This window comes from Myotis yumanensis, unplaced genomic scaffold, assembly GCF_028538775.1.
Source record: "Myotis yumanensis isolate MYYU_CA2020_CCGP unplaced genomic scaffold, mMyoYum1.0.hap1 SCAF_11, whole genome shotgun sequence".
Taxonomy (NCBI): domain Eukaryota; kingdom Metazoa; phylum Chordata; class Mammalia; order Chiroptera; family Vespertilionidae; genus Myotis; species Myotis yumanensis.
This window is the reverse complement of record NW_027223762.1, coordinates 51,729,985-51,750,305: the sequence shown is the minus strand read 5'-3', so window position 1 is coordinate 51,750,305 and position 20,321 is coordinate 51,729,985. Positions and strand designations below refer to the sequence as shown.

Below are 20,321 nucleotides of genomic sequence, written 5' to 3'. Positions count from 1 at the left end.
CTTCATAGATTTCTCCCATCACTTGAATTTTACTCCTTCTCATACAGAATAATCTTGGAATGTCTTGGAATATTGTTTCTAATAAACATCCCAGGACTGAATTGAGGCCATCATCACTGGAGCAGAACTACAAGAAGAAAAACAGAATTTCTACTTTTAATCATTGTACCTATCTGTTCAGAGGGGTATTTCCTCCCTACCACCTCATGATTCACAATCCCTTTGCTCAGGAGGAACTCAGGGACAACCATCTGCCTCTCTGCTTGTATCCTGAAAGAGGTGAAGTGACATCTGTTTGGTGAGTTTGGGAGAAAAAAAATTAGGTGTGCAGAGCACAACTTATTTTTTTCTTCTTCCTCTTACAACTGACCTGCCTGTAAGGAGTGTACGGTATATTCTCTTTACCCGTCCATGATACAGGACTGCTGGGTGGGGAGTCCTGCAGTGCTAAGCTCTGCTGGGTGACGTCTGCTATTTCTGGGGTTCAGTACGAAGAAGTTATCATCCCAAATGTAACACACTTCTAAAAACAGCTTCATCGATAATGAAGGGGTGAATCTGGCCCTACGTGGTTTATTTCTTTGTCTTACAATTTTTCATAAATGTTAAAGTTTTAATTTATCTGAATTTAAGATGACTCTTAAAATTGATGCCATGCGAAAGTCTTATAAGAAGTATTTTCTTTCTTAGCAATTAATAAAATAATAATATTTCTAATAGTTGGGGGCATCTTCTCTCTGACGAAATACAATATAATCACAATTGACTTAGAAACAAAGTGTGAGTCAAGTAGTGCATATTTTTGGTTCCAGTAGTGCCATGTCCTGGGATTAATAAAATGTGCAGCTTCTCAGCTTCTGTGTGATGTAAGGGATAAACACATTCATTTGCAGACCGTGTTGGGGTCCAGCCCCAGCAGGTCCAGGGGTTCCTTCCCAAAGGTGTGGACGGAGTCGGTGAAGAAGGAATGACACGGAGACAGTGCTCAGTTGATCAGCAGCCTAACCAGGTTCTCTAGCCAAGTTCTGTGTTTTATTTATTTATTTTTTTAGGGGTTTTTACATTTTTATTTCAAAAGCTTGGATAGCTTCAATATCCAGGTCGTGGCAAAATCAGGACACGTGTAAAATACCTTACAATACATTAGATTCCCAAAAGGTACCAAAAAGTACAGTAAAATTAACACTTCCATTACAGGAAATGTATGACACGAATAATATAAAATTAAAAGGTGAAAAAAGGTGACACTGGTTTCCAAAGATAGACTTTTTTACAACCAGGGTCCACAAGTCCAGGATGCAGAGAGGCAGAGGAAACTGACCCTCCCATCTGGTTCGGGGTAACCCGGTAATAAAATCAGCCCACAAAGCCGCTCTGGCCTCTGAGACACCACACGCGGCCTAAAACAACTAGAGCTCTGGGAATAGTAACCAAGAGAGTGGTTTCCAGGGGGGAAATTTTATTTAAAATTTTAAATAAGATGCACATGGGACAGGCCATAGAAAGTATGCCAAGTGAAATTTGGTACATAATTGTTTGTGTTTACTCAATATCCAAACAAAGCGTGTGCAGTCAGGCTGGCGCTCTTGCGAAGCCTCAGTATGGCTTGTAGTTATTCTGATGGCCACCACGTCGCCGGCTCTTTCCGTAATTCGTCCTACCCTGTCTGTAGTCGTATCCGGGGCCGTAGCCGTAATAGCCATAGGGCGAGTAGTCGTAGCCGCCATGGCAGGGCCCGTAGCCAGGCTGGCAGCCGTAGTCCTGGTTCCAGTAGTTGCCGTAGCCCTGATTAAAACTCTGACTCCGACCTCCTCCACTTCCACCGCCACGGCCTCGGTTCCCTCTGTTGCGGTTTCCATGGCCCCCAGAGCCATTCTGCTGCTGTTGATAGACTTTTCTGGGCAGAGCCACCTCGATTTCACACTTACTTCCACTGATGGTGTGGAACTTTTTCTCTAGGACCTTCTTCACAGGTTCTTCCTCTTTAAAGGTGATGAAAACAAAACCTCGTCGTTTGTTTGACTTTGGATCCATTGGAAGATCGATGGCCTCGATCTCCCCAAACTCGCCAAAGTACTCTCTGATTTTGTCCTCAGTGGCTTCAGGATTCAGACCCCCCACAAACATTTTCTTTACAGGCTCCTTCTTCATGGCCATCGCCTTTTTGGGGTCGATGACACGGCCATCCAGCCGGTGCTCCTTCTGGTCGAGGACCTTCTCCACACTAGCTGCATCTCTGAAGAGAATAAACCCAAATCCTTTGGACCGGCCAGTGTTGGGATCCTTTTTTATGGTACAGTCAACGACCTCTCCAAATTTGGTAAAATAATCCTTCAGGTCCTTTGTGCTGGTATCCCAGCTCAGGTGACCAACAAACATTTTTCCTGCATCCTCCTCTTCCTTGCTGGCGTTGATCTTGTCGCCCTCAGTGCCGTTCTGATTGCTGGCCGGAGGTGCCGCGCTCCCACCTCCAGCACTGGCCTCAGCCCCGCTGTCCAGCCGGGCCAGCGACTCGCCTACCAGGGCAGCCTCCTGCCCGTTCTCGGTGGCACCCATTGTCTCCATGAGCTGCTCCTCACCAGTCTCCATGAGCTGCTCCTCACCGGTTTCCGACATTAGACCGGAGCGTGGCGGCTCTGTCCGAAAGACTTGCTTAGGCCCGCACGGTACCGCTGCCTCCAAGTTCTGTGTTTTATTGTCTTGTTACATCTGCATTTATACCAGTTGATTTTAATCCTATCAATTTCTATTCCAAAGGTTAAGGGCGTTTCTTATCTCCATTCCAGGGAGTAAAGATTATGTAGCTTAAGCATGATTGTTCGTAGTTAAAGTGATTAACTACCCACCTGGCACTTAGTTAAGGGGTTTTATTCCCTCCCTAACTTCAGGGAAAAATTCCTACCTGGGGAAACAACCTTTCTTGGAGAGGTGACCTTAGTTAAAACACATAGCGCCAAGAAGGGAAGCAAACATATTAAGAACAGTATGTCATATACGCCAGGTCCCTTGAAGCATATGCTGTGCAGATGTTTCTTCCCTGCAGCCACTGTGTCAAGCAGCAAGGATGGACCGGCTTCCAGCAAGACCGATCACGATTGGACATGTTTTATAGTCCATCCAAATGTATTATCTTAAATAAATGTATTATTTTTTAAATGGCCTCGTTTTCAAGACTATATTCTACAAATGGTAAAATGTGTGAGAGAGTTGAGTGTTTATATAAGAATAATTTAAATCCTCAGGTCCTTATCTCTATCCCCACATCTCATGTAGTAAAAGCAATGGTCTTTTCCAGCCCTACAATATTTTAATTCTAGGGAAGACTGGACATGTGTCTTGAGAGGAGGAAAAACCAGGCCCAAATACAGGATAGGATTAAGTTATAGACTGAAAAGAAAAGGGTTTATTTCTATCTCTGTTGATGGCAGAGGATCTTGATGAATGCACACTCTGCACATAATAAGTAGAAATCTTGGACAACATGGAATTTGATTGGAGGAATTAAGAAGCTACAAAGGCACGGAGCACTTATAAGGCCCAAGATCCCTTTAAAAGGGATGCAGAGACAATGAGCCTGCTAGTCTCTTGAATGTTTGCTGATGCACAAGTTGTGTGTGAAAGAGACTGAGAGGCTGAGCAGAGACTTTACAGACTCGTGGTTCAAGGAACAACAATTACAGTTCAGGATCCACCAAGAAGCATCCTGGGTAAAATCCCAGATTTAGTTGGAAGACTTTGAAGAATGGCAATAAAGGGATAGGGCAAAATGGAGCTTGGGAAACTCTAATGAAAACTAAAGCCCAACTGCATGTCAGCTCCGATTGTGAAATGTATGGAGGCTACGAGGACTTCTGACAGAAGCAAAAGTTCAATCCTTTCTGAAGCAAGGGCACATCATCGAGAACTTCAGATTAAGAATTTGACTTACATCAATGATTAATGCACAATTACATTCCCATTGAGGACTTCTCTGGCAACACTATCTCAAATTGCACCCTTTCCTTCCCAAATTCCCCTTCATCTTTTTATGTTTCTATTTAGTTCTTATCTCTAACATATCATTCAGTTAGTGCTTATCTTGCTTTTCTGTCTCTTACTACAGTGTAAGCTGGACATGGACAGGGAAGTATTGGTTTTCACAGTATCTCCAATATCTAGAACTGTGCCTGGCCTAGAATTTGCACTCCACAAATATGTGTTAAATTAAAGAATTAATATTAATATTTATTTTTACAATCCTCTCACAGTTATAGACCTGACAGAAATATACCAACTTTTAACAGTGGTTACATCTTGATGGTGGGGAATTGTATTTTTTTCTCTGGTTTCTACCATGTATTAGTTCTCAAAGCACCTCTTTAAAAATGATATTTAATTGAAAGTCACCAAATAAAAAAAGTCAAGCTCTTTTTCTATCACACACCCAATGCTCAAACTCATAAATAAACTATAACAAATTACAAACTTTTAACAAGATCATGTTGTGTATAATCAATCATATCACCTCCTGTGCTGTCCATTTTGAAGCACCTGTAGTTAGCCATTAGAATGAATGACTGTGGTCATGGGACAGAGCAAAGAGATCCAGTCTGTGAAAATTACTTCCTATAGCTTGTCTCCCAGTTTAGGACCCTACCATTACTCACTAAGTTGTAGATAGAGTATCAAGCCTGAAACAGACACTGGTCTAGAGGATATCTAGTACAGAGGCTGCCAATGTATTTTATCATCACACACTCATTTACTATTTTTTTCTTCTATAAGGACTAAGCATTTTGAAATATTTAATTAAAAAAATACAACCTAAATTAGTAATCAAAGATTAATCATATTAACAGTCTTACCAGCAGGAAATGACTACTATCACTTCATTGAGTACAAGCTATACAGCATAAAAATGATGTTTAAGTGACTTGTGTAGCTAAATAAAATTTCTATGAAACTTTTAAAATATTAGATATTTTTTTCAGATTAAAATTTTCATGGGCACATTCATGGTAGGGATTGTCAGTTTGGAGTTAAACAGAAGTCAAACTTTCTCAGTTCATTTTGTTATTGACAGACTCCCAACCACTACACATTTCACCCCAAAGCCTCACCCCACAGGGCATGCTGGCTGAGTTTGAAAGATGACTCAAGGCGTAAAACTGTGATTCCAAGGAAAATAATTACACACCCTAGACTTGGTGATCTTCTAAGAAAGTGGTCAGGGCCCATCTCAGTGTTCACTCTACGTTTAGATTGAGTCAAAGAGTCACTGCCAACCCCCAGTGTTTTCCCTTTGTTTAAAAAAGTGCTGCTAAAGGCATGGGAGGAGATCTAAATAATTATGAAACATATATACTTGAGTTCAAAGTTTCAATACTATAAAGAAATTTTTTTCACAAATTAAGCTAAAATTTCAGTCACTTTAATTACAGCCCTTACAAGGATTTCCATAGAATTTAATAATTGAATTCTAAAAACAATATGGAACAATTAAAGACCGATCAAAAGTGGGCAAGGATTCAGGGAAATTCGAACTCACAGAAACTGCTAATAGTTTGAATTGGTACAATCTAATTGGAGAAAATTTTTGCAATATGAAGTTGATTTGCAGATAAACAGAAATGTCACTTTAGAATATAACATACAGAGCCTTTTGGCATGTACTAGAAGATGATGATCTAATTGCAGAATTATTTGCAATCACAAAAAGCTGACCAATATGTTTATCAACAGGAGAATCTATCATTTATTATAATATATTCATAGATGTAAAACCACAGAGTAAACCTAAGTAACTAATAAGTAGAAAATACCTTGTGTTAGAATACATAGGAGACATTCAGAATGATATATGGAGCGTGATAGATTTAATGTAGATTTAATGGCATGCAAAACAACAGTAAATTTGTTTATGAACATATACAAATGTAATATACTATGAAAACATTTACTGCAAAGACACAAATCACTTTTATAGTAATGATTGCCTCTAGGGAGGAAAAGAGTATTTAGATCCAATGGGAATATAAAAGGGTCTTGAAAATATTTGTCATGTTTGACGGCAACACAGTTTTGAAGAAATTTTTAAATACGAGACTGAATATTTTTAAGTAATATTCATCATTTTTGAATGTGTGAACATTTTCATTAAAATTAATTTGTGTAAGTTATTACTTTCCCACTTTCAGTTTAAAACTCAAAGAATATTTTGTTATGGTTGCACCCAGTCTTTTTATGTAAATTAGGATTTAAACAAAGAGTAGCTAAAGATTACTGAAGGTGCATCATCTTTTATTCCAGACAGATGGTTGTCATTCCTTAGAAAATTGATTGCACCCAGTTTAAATTTCACAGTGATTTAAACATGCTAGGCATCATTGCAGGGCCACCACAGAAGTTACTTCAGGTTTTAACAAAGCTGAGTTTGTTGGAGGTGACCCTTGGACTGTTGAGAGCAAGACTAAATCTACTCATAACTTTATTACCTTTCACATAATTCCTTGCATACTAAGAATTTTCCAATATATATATGTATATATAAAAGCCTAAATGACTGAACGACTGAACAACTGGTCGACTGGTTGCTATGATACACACTAACCACCAGAAGGCAGATGCTCAGTGCAGGATCTGCCCCCTAGTGGTTAGTGTGCTCCCACAGCCAACCTCCCATGGCTGGCCAACTTCCCATGGTCCCTCCCTCCTGCTGGCTGCCCCCCCCCATCAGCCCCAATTGGGGTGCTGGCCAGCAAGCCTCCCACATTCCCTCCCCCTGGCCAGCTCCCCCCATGGGCTCCAATCTCCAGCCAGGCCAAGGGACCCCACCAGTGCATGAATTTGTGCATTAAGCCTCTAGTTGGAATATAATATCTGCTATTTGGTTTGAAAAGTGTCCAGGAAAGTATCACTTCAATGGGATATTTTTAATGCATTTATAACTAAGAAAATGGAAGGCTCCAAACAGTGTAACATTGAGAAAATGAATGTATTGCTATGCTAATGAGGGCTGTGACCTAAATAATTGGTTCTGGAATTGTCTGCTCAGGCTCAGTAACCCAAGTCATTCTATCTGCTGGCCTCTTGTGATCTTTTTAAAATGTATGATGATATTTCTACCCAGTTCTACTGAAACTCAATTTTTTTCTTTTGATCACGGTTGTTGTAGTAAAAATCAATTCTGTTAAAGTCCATTTTAAAACAATAATTAATGACAAGTTTTATCCATCTTTCCATGCTTTTAGTGTAAACAAAACAAAATATTTTGAGATTAGTGAAATGAATGATGCAATTACAGTATTGGCTAATACAGTTGCTGCTGAAATTATATTTGGCATGTGACCAAAAGACAGAAAAATTGAATACTTTTGGCTTTGTGTGTATGTATATAACAGACATGAGAGGAAATAAATAATAGGAAGAAAAAGAAACCATATATTTAAAAACAGGAATGAAGATTGGTTAGTTTGGTTATCCACTGAGTACATCAAGCAAAAATTCTTTAAAATTAATTCACCTAATGTTAGATTTTTATTATCTTGTAAGTTATAGAGAAGCTGAAGGTGGTTTTTGCTACCCAAATATGTATATTCTGTCACTATATTTAAGAGGCTCATCCTCTGTGGAAAGCAGCAATAGTGAACAGTGAAAAGATCCTGGGCTTTAGAGTTATGGTAGAGAAATTATGTTGCGTATCTAAAACTGAATAAAAAGCAGATGGGACCCAGGCTCAGGGGTGCCTCTTCAAGAAAGAGGTCTCCACCTGGCCCCCCATGCCTTCTAAATTCATATTTCTTGTATAGCATTTTCATTTGTGTGTTGGCCCCTCCTTTAGGTCCTGAAACCTGCTGGGAAGGTCGTGGCATTGTGTGACTCTGTGGCTTATCAGTTGCTACTCGGAAATTGGTCCCAAGCCTGTTGCATATAAGTTTTATCATCTGTAAATTGAAGATAATATTTACTGGCTTGTTATAAGGATTAAATTGCCTAGTACTTCTGCTCCCCTAATATAACATCTATGAGAAGATGGTTCTTAAATATTTTCTTCACTGATGCATCCCCATTATCTATACTTTTGTCAGATGCACAATGGAGGATTCAGTGACTATTTATTAAACAAATATATATATATACACATACATATATATGTAATATATAGCATATATTCATGAATTATATAAATTAATAAAATGGTACCACCTGGCACAAAAGTAGTTAATAAGTTTTTGTTCCATATCCTTTTATTTTTATTTCTTTTTAAAGTTGATTTCAGAGAGGCAGGGAGTGGGAGAGAGAGACAGAAACATCAATAATGAGATAAAATCATTAATTGACTGCCTCCTGTACACCCCTCACCAGGGCATACGCCTGGATCAGGAATGGAACCCTGACCTCCTGGTTCATAGGTCAATGCTCAACCACTGAGCTATGACGGCTGGGCTATTCCATATCCTTTTAGTTATCTTCCTCCAGGATATGTATGATGACTAAACAAGTCAACATATGTGTTTAGATCATAGTTGCTACTGAGAGAAAAAAGTATAGTCTGTTTCCCCATTAACATCTCTGTATATTTCTATATCTATTAATGCATATATACTCCTAAATTATTCTAGTGAAAATATGTAACTATGTAGCATAGCAAAGAAAAATGTGTATCAAGTTCACTGTACATTAAATATATGCCTGTTATTAAACTGCCCTAAAATAAAGCTATTTATGCTGCCTCTATCCTCTCTGAGTTTCTAGTATGCCTAGTGTGTACAAAATAATTTAGCTTTCATCTAAACTTTCACAAAGTTCTCTTTGTTGTATTGGTATGTATTCCAGCCCTAACTTCCTAAAGTGCTCTGAAACAAGGGCTACAACTTCTATGCCATAGCATGTTGCTAAGTATATTCTAATAAACACTATCAATTAGAATGCATGACATTAATATTCACTGACATGTTTTCTCTCACTACCCATTAAATGTCTATGGGCAAAAAACAACAACGACAAAAATATGGAGTTCAGGGTAACGAGCTGCCTGGGAGACAGACAGTTGAATTTCAGTGCTCTCTACAGCAGATGGAAAAGGGTTAAACAATGTGCAAAGTGGGTTTAAAATTATATATATATATATATCTAAGTGACTGACCGTACATCCGTCTGACCACCCGACTGACGGTACATATGACATGCACTGGCAATTTAAAAATAAATGTTGACTTGTGCATGCATGATACATATAAAGCTCACATCAAATTTCTTCATAGTATTACTCCTTTGGGAATGCCATGTCATAAATTAAAATTGAAAGTAGGTGCAATCATGCTACTGAGAAATCTTAATAGTAAATGGGGTCTTTGTAATGGTATTAGATTTATTATCAAAAGATTGCAACCTAACATAATCAAAGCTGAAGTATTAACAGGATCTGTGGAAGGAGAGGTTGTTCTCATTCCAAGAATTGATTTGTCCCCGTCTGACACTGGCCTCCCATTTAAATTAATTTGAAGACAGTTTCCCATGATGCCAGCATTTGCGATGATTATTAATAAATCACAAGGACAAACTCTAATCAGAGTTGGAATATTCCTACCTGAACCTGTTTTTGGACATGGTCAGTTATATGTTGCTTTCTCTTGAATTCGAAGAGCGTGTGACGTTGAAGTTAAAGTAGTAAATACTTCATCACAAGGGAAATTAGTCAAGCACTCTGAAAGTGTTTTTACTCTTAATGTGGTGTACAGGGAGATATTAGAATAAGTTTAATCACTTTATCAGTCATTGTTTTTTATCAATGTTGTTGTTATATCATGGTTTTGTTTTTATATCATGTTTTTGTTGTTTTTATATGTCTTTGTCATTGTTATATCATGTTGTTATTGTTTATTTAGTAATAAATTTATATATTATTTTATATACATTTTACTAATTTTCTTTCATTTCTGACACTTCTATTATAGAGAAAGGGTGAATAGTGACATTAAAATATTTCCTCTAATTAATTTCCTTTCAATGTGCATGAATCCAGGCACAGGGCCACTAGTCTCTTAATATTGTTCTGGGGATTCAATCTTACTATATTGAAAGCACTTTCAAAAAAATATGTTCTAATTAATTTCAGAGAGAGAGAGAGAGAGAGAGAGAGAGAGAGAGAGACATCAATGATGAGAGAGAATCATTGATTGGCTGCCTCCTGCACAGCCCCCATTGGGGATTGAGCCTGCAATCTGGGGATGTGCTCTGACCAGGAAATGAACAGTGACTTCCTAGTTCATGGGTCGATGCTCAACCACCAAGCCACACTGAACAGGCTCAAAAGCAGTTTGAACACCTCCTGGCCACAGTAAGAAAACAATAATGTTAGCTGTCATTTTTATTACTGTTATACAAAGGTTTGGTAAAATAAAAATAAAATCTAGCTGTTTATGAGAAACATGGCAAAAAATCAAAAGATATAAAAACTTGGAATTAAAAAGATTTACAATTCACCACACAAAAAGTGACAAAATAAAAAGGGAGGGAAACTATCAGTATTGGCAAAAGAAAATATAAGTTAAAAATAATTTAATGGAACATGGAGAGATGTTTATGATTGATAAAAGATAAATTCTATTGAAAAGGTGTAGCAATTTAACTTTTAAGAGCTTAAGAAATGTAAAGAAAATAGACCTCTATAATTACAGTGACAATGTCTTTAATATATGTAAATGTGTGTGGGAAAGAAAGGAAGAGTGAAACAGAGAGAGAGAGAGAGAAATTCACTAAAAAATAGTAGAAGCAGTATTGCATTACTATACAATTATCATGCTTATTATATAGACATGTAGATATAGTTAGATATGAAACTTGTGTGTATTTGGCTATGGTCAGACTTGTTTCTCTGAAACCTCCAGTTAGTCCTAATGTAGCAAGAAAATTCAAAATTCAGAAATAATTAGGTTAGGTTCAGGGGTTCAGAAAAACATAATTAACTTCAACCCTCTCCTTGGGTCTAAGGGCTTCACTTGTTACTTATGCCTGAGCCTGTTCCTGGGTGGAGCCTTGAAAATAAAGCCTCTAGGGATGCCCTATGGTCAGCTGGTCGTCGTGCAGGTCAGAGACCCTGTCCACTCAGCTGCTCTCAGAGCAAGCTCCTCTCATGCTGTTTGAAAGGCTGCATGGCAACTATTAATCATTTATTTTCAGAAGTTATGTAACTAAAGAAATTGCTTTACATGAGTAAAGGATAGAGTGCAGTAAAAACCACATACGACATGAAACGAATACTTTTTATTTTTAAGGGCAAGATTTAGGGAAAACGCCTAGCGTTCTCACAGGTCTCTCTCAACTGGTTACCAAGGACTTTTATTACCCGAGATTATATGCTATGAGATACTAAAATCGAAAAGATAATCAACATAAAAACTGCAAAGTTAAATTGAACTACTTGGGCAGGAGGATTCAGCATATTATTGAAGGTTGCTTTTATGGAATAACTGGAGCTACTTGTGTGTTAGGCACGGCTAAGCATTTTTGGAGGAGGCAAGGGAAAGCCACATCCATTCATTGCCAGAGGCAATTGGTGATTAACATCTTTTTTTTTTTTTAAAAAAAAACCAACACAAAAAAATGAGGCTCTACATTTCCCCTCATTTGATGTGTTAAAAATCTAATAATATACCACAGCTGGAGGCCACAACTGTTTCTTTCATTGATTTAATGTTGTGCTTTATCTCAAAAAATAATCTAAATGAAAATCTGTTGTTATCTTGACAGAATGATATGAAAACATGCTTGATTCAGATAGTTATAATGTACACTAAAGATATTAAACTAGTTAGACCTCCTACTGCCAAAACTATAACCTTAGGGTAATAAGCAAGCAAAATCGAGAAACATATGTAAAATTCAGAAAACATTTCACAATACAGTGTGTTTTATTTTTACAGGGCTTTACAGATACTAACCAAGAGACTGTTATTTTGATGTGCTTAACTGTGATCCTAAAATATTAGCAATTACTTCAAGACCCAAGTCAACACCAGCACCCACTGAGGCTTTTTGAGAGTTGTTTACTTCTCGGTAAGTTAATGTGGATACTTTTTTTGTTGTTAATACTCACCTGAGGATTTTTTTTTTTCATTGATTTTTAGAGAGAGTGGAAGGATGGGGAGAGACACACAGAGAGAGAAACATCCATGTGAGAGAGATACATTGATTGGTTGCCTCCCACAAGTGCCCCAATCGGGCCTGGGATCAGCCTGCAGCCAAGGTACATGCCCTTGACTGAAATCAAACCTGTGACCCTTCAGTCCGTGGGCTGACACTCTAACCAGTGAGCATAACTGGCTATGGCTGTATGTAGATAATTTGAGGTGAGAAACCTATCCTTTATTCATTTTCACTAACTACTCAGAGTTTCACCATGTAGGCTGCTCACTGAGGTGACGTTAGCCCCTAGATTAGAGGTACATTTGTTTACAGAGAAACGTGAGGTAAGGAAGAAAAATAAATGGTATCAATCTTTAATATAATTTATATTCACATAGATGTGTTTGTGTCATATTTCATATTTGTTTACAGGAAAATCACATTATTTGCTCCCATTTCAGCTTCTTTACATGTTAAGTATATACATTTTAATGAAATGTGAATTGAACATTTTGAAACTTCTACATTCCATTGAAAACATTAACAATAGTATATTGAATCTTTTAAATGAAAACCAAAACAAAAAACAAAAAACATAGCCTAGTTAAAGTACAAGAAAAGGGGCTTTCCAAAGATTAAACTTGAAAATTAGAGACCCTACCATGTTAAGCTGTGGTTGAAACCTGATGCTTCAAAGAGTAGGAATGGATTCAGGCACAAAAGCTTCTACATCTGTGCAGAGTCCAGAACAAATCTCTGTAACTTGTTCCTGGTAGAAGATAATAAGTGGATTCACTGGATAAATTAGGAATTGCCAACCAAAAGCTTGGAATAAAATAACTTGGCCTTGTTATAGCCCACCCCACCATTCTTTTCACATTATTTCTGTAAATGATGATCTGCTAACTAATATATAACTGCAGACAAACAACCGGTTTGCTTAAAAATTCTAGGAAATAACTTCAAAGGAAGCAGATTCCGACCTCCAAACATTCTGGCTCCCGAAGATTTGCTGACCTTCAACCATAAAAAACAGAATGACCCAAACCAGGCCATAGAACATGCTAATAGGCCAAATATGTTGGTATAAATAGAAAAATAAGCATAAACAATACTGTAAAAAGGCAGTTGGATTACATAATTTTAGAATTATTTTTTAATCAAACCATCCAGAGTATAACATTTATTGTGACACTTTTACTATTCACAATTTTACTAGTCACATTTTTTCTATTATCCCTGGAGATAAGTATGATGATATTAAAATTAGATAAAGAAATAGCATGCAAAATATATAAAATAATGTATGTATAGAGGTGCAAATACCCCAAATACAGTACTTTTAAATTAAAATTATCAGTGTATTAAAAACACAATATTATGAACAAATTGAGATTATAGCAGTGATAAAATGATACTTCAACATAATTTTATATTAAAATATGTTATAGTAAAATATTAAAGAATAAAGCATATATGATCTTAATAGTTGAAAATAAGTATTCAATTTAGTTCAGCATTTATTTAAAAGCTCATAATAAAGAAATTTAAAAAAATCTCTTTATAAAGAAATTACAAATATAAACATTCAGGCAACTAAATGTGTATATATATATATATGTGTGTGTGTATGTAATAAAAGAAAAATATGTAAATTAACCATCACTCCATCACTCTGCTGCTCCGCTACACCCACAAGCTACGCCCACCAGCTAATCAGAAGCGAATATGCAAATTAACCCAAATAAGATGGTGGCAGCCACAGAGCTGGAGCAAGCAGGAGGCTTGGGTTGCCCCCAGTGATGGAGGAAGCCAAGCTTTCCGCCTTCTCTGGCTGGCCCTCAGCTCCACTCAAGGCTACAAAGTTTCAATTATAGAAGATAAATAAATCCGAGAAAAAAAAGGAGAGGTTGGGTGCTTGGGTCACCTGGGTGCGTGGCCAGCCTGAAAACTACCATAAGCTCCTCACCCAGGCTGGCCAGCCACCCCAGTGGGACGCCCCCGACCCTGAAGGGGCTGTGGCCAGCCTGCAAACAGCCATCAGCCCCTCACCCAGGCTGGCCAGGCACCCAAGCGGGTCCCCCACCCTGATCTGGGAAACCCTTCAGGGCAAACCAGCCAGCCCCCACCCATGCACCAGGCCACTATCCTATATAATAAAAGGGTAATATGCAAATTGACCCTAACAGCAGAACGACTGGGAATGACTGGTCACTAGGACACACACTGACCACCAGGGGGCAGACGCTCAATGCAGGAGCTGTCTCCTAGTGGTCAGTGCACTCCCACAGGGAGAGCTCTGCTCAGCCACAAGCCAGGCTGATGGCTGCCAGCACAGCGGTGGTGGCGGGGGCCTCTCCCACCTCCTCAGCAGCACTAAGGATGTCCGACTGCAGCTTAGGCCTGCTCCCTGCTGGCAAGTGGACATCCCCGAGGGCTCCCAGGCTGCCAGAGGGCTGTCTGACTGCCAGCTTAGGCCCAATCCCCTGGGGAGCAGGCCTAAGCCAGCAGGTGGACATCCCCCAAGGGGTCCCAGACTGCGAAAGGGCACAGGCAGGGCTGAGGGACCCCCTGCAAGTACACAAATTTTTGTGCACCGGGCCTCTAATATATATACATGTATATATATATTAGAGGCCCGGTGCATGGGATTCGTGCACTGGTGTGGTGGGGTGTGGCCTGCATGGATCCGCCTGCTGTGGGAGCACCGCTCATCCCAGTCAGCTGAGCTGTGTTCCCTCTGTGGTAGCACACTGACCAACGGGGTAGCTCCTGCATTGAGCATCTGGCCCCTGGTGATCAGTATGTGTCATAGCTACTGGTCGACTGGTTGTACTGGTCATTCCGCCATTGAGTTGCTGGGCTTTTATTATATAGGATGGTATATACAGCAGTCAGCAAAAGTAGATTTACAGTTGTTCATATGGAAAAGCACATGTAGGTTATGATTATTACAATAGCTTTATTAACTGTATTTTGTGTACTCACAATTATAAACCTACTTTTGCCCACCTCTGTGCATTTATATTGAGCCAAATATTTTGTAAATGGCCAGATAGTAAAATATTTTTAGCTTTTCTATTTGTACTTATCTGCCCAATGTGGTAGCATGAAAGCAGCCATAGGCAATATGTAGATAAGTGTGGGCATGGCTGTGTTCTAACAAACATTTATTTATAAAAGCCAGATACTGGGATATGGCCCAGGGGTTTGCTGAACCCTGTACTAGAAATATTCTTCCAAAGTTAAATTTGTGAATGAAAAGTTATAAATATTCCCATAAATTTAGGAGGAAGATATAGTTAGATGGCCACAATCAGTGCTATTGTTCAACACTGTTATGGGTTTTCTAGGCAGTGCAAGACAAGAAACATAATGAACTATGCACTGGAAATGAGGAACAACAAAACTATCATTGTTTCTAGTTGTTTTGATTGACTAAAAGAATCAACTGCAAAAGCATTAGAAGAAATAAGTTTATAATGGCAAGATAGCAACCAAAAAAATCAATGCCTTTTCTGTACATGACCAATTAGAAAATACTATTGGAAAGGGATCCCATTAGTACTCTTGCCTAGGTCTAAAATCTATCTTGGAATAAAACTAATCAGAAAACTCTCTAGTAAGAAATTTTTGCTCTGTGGGGAGATTTGAGATGGCAGTCACCACAGGCTTTCAATATATTGAATGCACTCTCAAATCAAAATCCCAATATTTTTTTTCTGGAACTATTCAAGAATTCCTAAAAGTTCTATTTGGTTCTTTGTAAAGCATGCCTTATTGTTTTCATCGATTTTACTTCTTACTTATATTTTCAATGACCACTTTTATTTCTTTAATTATACTTGGCATACTTTTTAATATTTTATATCTGTTAATATAAATTTCTAAAGTTTTTATGTCTAATTGTCCTATTTACATTTTAAATTATTTTTACTTTTGATGCGTGGCTTTCTTCTTTGTGTGTGTGTTTTTAATTTTCTTTTTTTTCAAATTTGGGAGATAATTTTTTAAAATTTATCTTTATTGTTGAAAGTTTTACAGAAGCCTTCCCCCCCCATTTTTTTACCCCCCATTGGCCCTCTCCTCCCCACTCCTGCCCCTTCCCCACGCCTTCACCACTGTTGTCTGCATTCATGGGTTATCATATATGCATATAAGTTCTTTGGTTAATTTCTTTCTGCCTACCCTCCCCCTTTTCCTTCCCTCTGAGAATCCTCATGTTTCATGCTGCCATATCTCTGGCTCTATTTTGTTTGTCAGTTTATTGTGTCCATTAGATTCCACATATAAGTGAGATCATGTGATATTTGTCTTTCTCTGACTGGCTTCTTTTGCTTATATTCACTAGAATTTTATCTAGACCTCTGTTGAGACTGTGATCTTCAAGAGCAGATTTAACTTTGTGCCATTTGGTTCACTTTAAGTTTTGGATGATGCATAGAATTTAAATTCAGGTCCTAAATGCACATAAGACTGACACCATAATCCTACATTCTAAGGGGAAATTTTGATTCCCTAAACCCAGAGCCAAGGCAGATACAGATTTTCTAACTGCTTGTCCTGTAATGATTTTCCTCGCAAGGAGGCTATTGCCTTTCATGAGCGTTAACTTTGTACTGGAGTCTCAGAGTTCATGTCCCTTCATGTACAGAACAAGCCTTCATCACTTTCCCCATGTTGATGGGGGCATACATCATGACAATGACCATGAAGACCAGAGCTCAGGGACTCTGTCTTTAGGAAGTGCCTCATGGCAGCCAAAATTTACTTAAAAGAACTCAAGTTTTGGCTAAAACCTTGACTTCTGAAGATACCCATTATTTTAAGCCCACATATGTTTAGTGTGTGTGTGTGTGTGTGTGTGTGTGTGTATGTGTGATTTATGTATCATTTATCTGTATTTCGGGGTGTTTTGTTGAAGATTTTCAGGATAATTTAACCTGCATCATTGCAATAAGTAGGAGTTTTTGTAGTATATATTAGGTAGAACTAGTAAGGGTTAAAATATTTTCACACTCTGCTTGATATCAATTAGACACAAACTTTGATTTTATATATATTTGGACTTACAAATATTCTCCCTATGATGACCTTTATGAAATCACCCTGTATTATATTTCTTTGCAGGACTAATCATTACTTTCCTATTAGAGGCTTAATAGTTTATTTTGTTATCTCTGTACTTCATTCTTTGCCATAGCCCCAGTACTCAGAGTGGGTTTCAGCACAGAGAGGCTTAAATGACAAATATTATTGATCAAATAAAAAATCTTTCTATTTCTAAACATAAATGCAGCTTTTTCAGGGTTAATGCAGATGTACTTATTAGTGCTTCAATGTAAAATAGTAAACATGGATTATTTTTTTAGATACCCATATCTGAGATTAATTTACAATCCTCCTCAGAAAACAGAAAAACAGGCTGTTCCAAAAATGTATAAACACACTTTGAATAATTATAACAGCAGTATTCATTAAAATACATTTCATTTTCAAAATTGGCCTATCAGCTGTCAAAGTGTGAATATATATTTTTTGGGACATCCTATATTTGTTTATAATTGAGGCAAAGAGGAGATAAAAGTTTGGAACTGTTCCATTCAGCGTGACAGTCCCTAGTCCCATGTGACTATTTTCTTTGAAATTTAACTTAATTAAAGTAAAATTTTAAAAGTCAGTTCTTTAGCCACTCTACCTACATTTCAAGTATTCAACAGATACATGGTGCTACTGACTAACATGTCGGGCAGCACAGAATATAGAACATTGTTATCATTCCATCATCATAGAAAGTTCTATTGAACAGCTCTGGTTTAGAGCATTCTGGGGAATCAGGGCAGGTAGCAGAGGAAGACAATTTTTTGCAGTGGGATTAGTGAGAGCATTTGGGCATCTGCTGTTAATGAGTAAAGGAAGGGAATGCAGGAAGAGAGGAACTGAGAACTCCATCTTTTTCCACTTTTGCCACCAAGACCACTTAACAAAGTATGTGGTAATTTGGTGATAGGATAATAATTATTGAGCAGAATTTTGTTTAGATCTTCTGTAAGCAAAAAGTTTTAGAGATTGTTTTTCTGTGTGTTTGTTTACTTGTTGCTGCATCTAGTTACAATAGTATAATATCAAGTTAAATTAAAAAAATTGTCATCACTATGTGCTTTCTTAAACCACTCAATATGTATATTCAACTCAGTAAAAACTGAGTGTTGAAGAAACTATTTTAATTAAAGTAAATTATTGTTCAAGAAATTATTTTAATTCACATTTCAACAATAACAAAAATTAAAGGGACAGGTCTCATAGTGACTTGGTTGCAATATTTATCACTAATTTTTGGTGGTATTCTCCTGGTTCTGCTCTGAATAGGTGACACCAGAATTTATTTGTCTAATCTAACCACAACTTAACCCAACATCCTATTATCTCCAATAAGGATGTATATATGTCATTTCTTTGGAACACAACTTTCCACATTTTGATAATTTGCCATGTTTAGTCCTGCAACCTAAATGTAAAATTCAAAACCAAAGCACCTCCCAGACTCCCTTACTTCTTGCTTTTAGGTACCAGATGATTTTGGTTTGTATTCTACTAATCAAATATATATATATATATATATATATGATGTAATTCAGAACTGAGTACTATAAGACAGCAAGCTGAACCAACAGCATTTGTTTTTCTGGAATGAGTCTAGATCCAGCCACTGGGGAGACAAATCCCAAATTCCATAACCATCTGATCAGGACAGAAAAAGCACTGGTACTGCTTCCAGTAAGGGTGGCTCTGGCTTCCTGTTCTTGGAGCTCCCTGAGGATGAAAGAGAGAGTGCAGGTCTGGAGACTGTAGCTGACCAGAAGCTCCCTGATTGAAAGCTTCCTGATCCTGGGGGAGAGTGGGGCCCTGTCTAGAGTACGCCGGATGCCCAAGGCCACTCTGAGGGTGGGGCTCTTAATCAAAGTATTCAAGGCTAAGATGCTACACCCAGGTGCAAGGATGAAGACACTGTGCAGCCATGCCCTTCTATAACCCAAAAGATTGATGTCACTATTTGGCTGGAAGCCTCTTTTGTCTAAGTAGTATTAAAGTATGTTACTGAGGCTGCTAAGGCTAAGAGGGCTCAGCAACAACTGCTATGTGAGGCTGTGGCTCTATAGGCAGTGCATGCTGCTTAGATCTAGTGGCTGTGGGCACAGAGGCTGCTGCTGCGATATAGGAAAGATGTATTGTTAACTAGCTGGTGTGCAGCTACCCGTATGGGACTGTTATGAAGAACTGTTTTGTCTAATGGCCCCTTGTTAGCAATGGCTACATGGCCACTGGCTTCTACACTAAAGACTTTCTTATACACCTACAACTTCTCATGGCTTCTCTGTCTACCACCTGGCGTTGAAGAAGGTCCAGCCCCTGGCAGAGGGGCTCTGATCCAACAGTTGGTGTGTGGAGCAGAATGAAGGAACTGCGTTCTCAACAGCACAGCGAGCAGGGTTCAAGGAGGAACTTGCTCTGGCAGGGAGACAGCAGCAACCTTGCCTGAAGTCTCTGTCTTAGAATGCCTCCAAATGTTTCTTTAAGCTCTCTGTGCTCCTCAATACACCTCTATCTTATGAAGTTATTTACAGTGGATTCTATTGTCTGAAACTAAGATTTCTAACAAACCAACTATTGAAGGATCAGCAACATAGAGGCCAGAACCAATGGGATCTAATATACCTCAAAAACTAGTTTTATTAGTATTATTTTTAAAAATTGTGACATGTACTAACTTCAAGATGATATATTGGAAGCCTGCATTTTACTTCAGTTATGCATTTTCTACGCCTATGAAGCATCCATCTTATATAAAAACTGCTGTTTGAAATTTTAACCCTGTTATTTCTGGCTTCTGTAAATACTTGCTTGCTTAAATAATAAGGACATTAAGACTACTCCCATTTCAGAGAGGCCATTAAACCTTCCCAGACGAAGTTATCAGTGCTGGCGTCAGGCCAAGCCTTTGGTTGAGGTTTCAAAGCCCCAGCACATAGGGCCCTTTAAGAACTTGCAAAGGGAACCAGAAAACCCCATATTTGGGAGACAAAGAGGGTGGAATGGTATAAATACGGGAAACTTCCTGTGTGATTTCGCCCAGAATTTGAGAGACATTTTCCTCTGGGCCCGCGCGTAATAATAAATGTAACTCCATCTCTCTAAGCGTTGCTTGGTTCTCCGGT

At 38.2% G+C, this 20,321-nt stretch overlaps 1 pseudogene; it reads right to left on the bottom strand.

The window, feature by feature from the left end:
* Window positions 1-1,596: 1,596 nt before the first annotated feature.
* On the bottom strand, window positions 1,597-2,616 carry LOC139019246 (heterogeneous nuclear ribonucleoprotein A/B pseudogene; annotated as a pseudogene).
* Window positions 2,617-20,321: the final 17,705 nt, after the last annotated feature.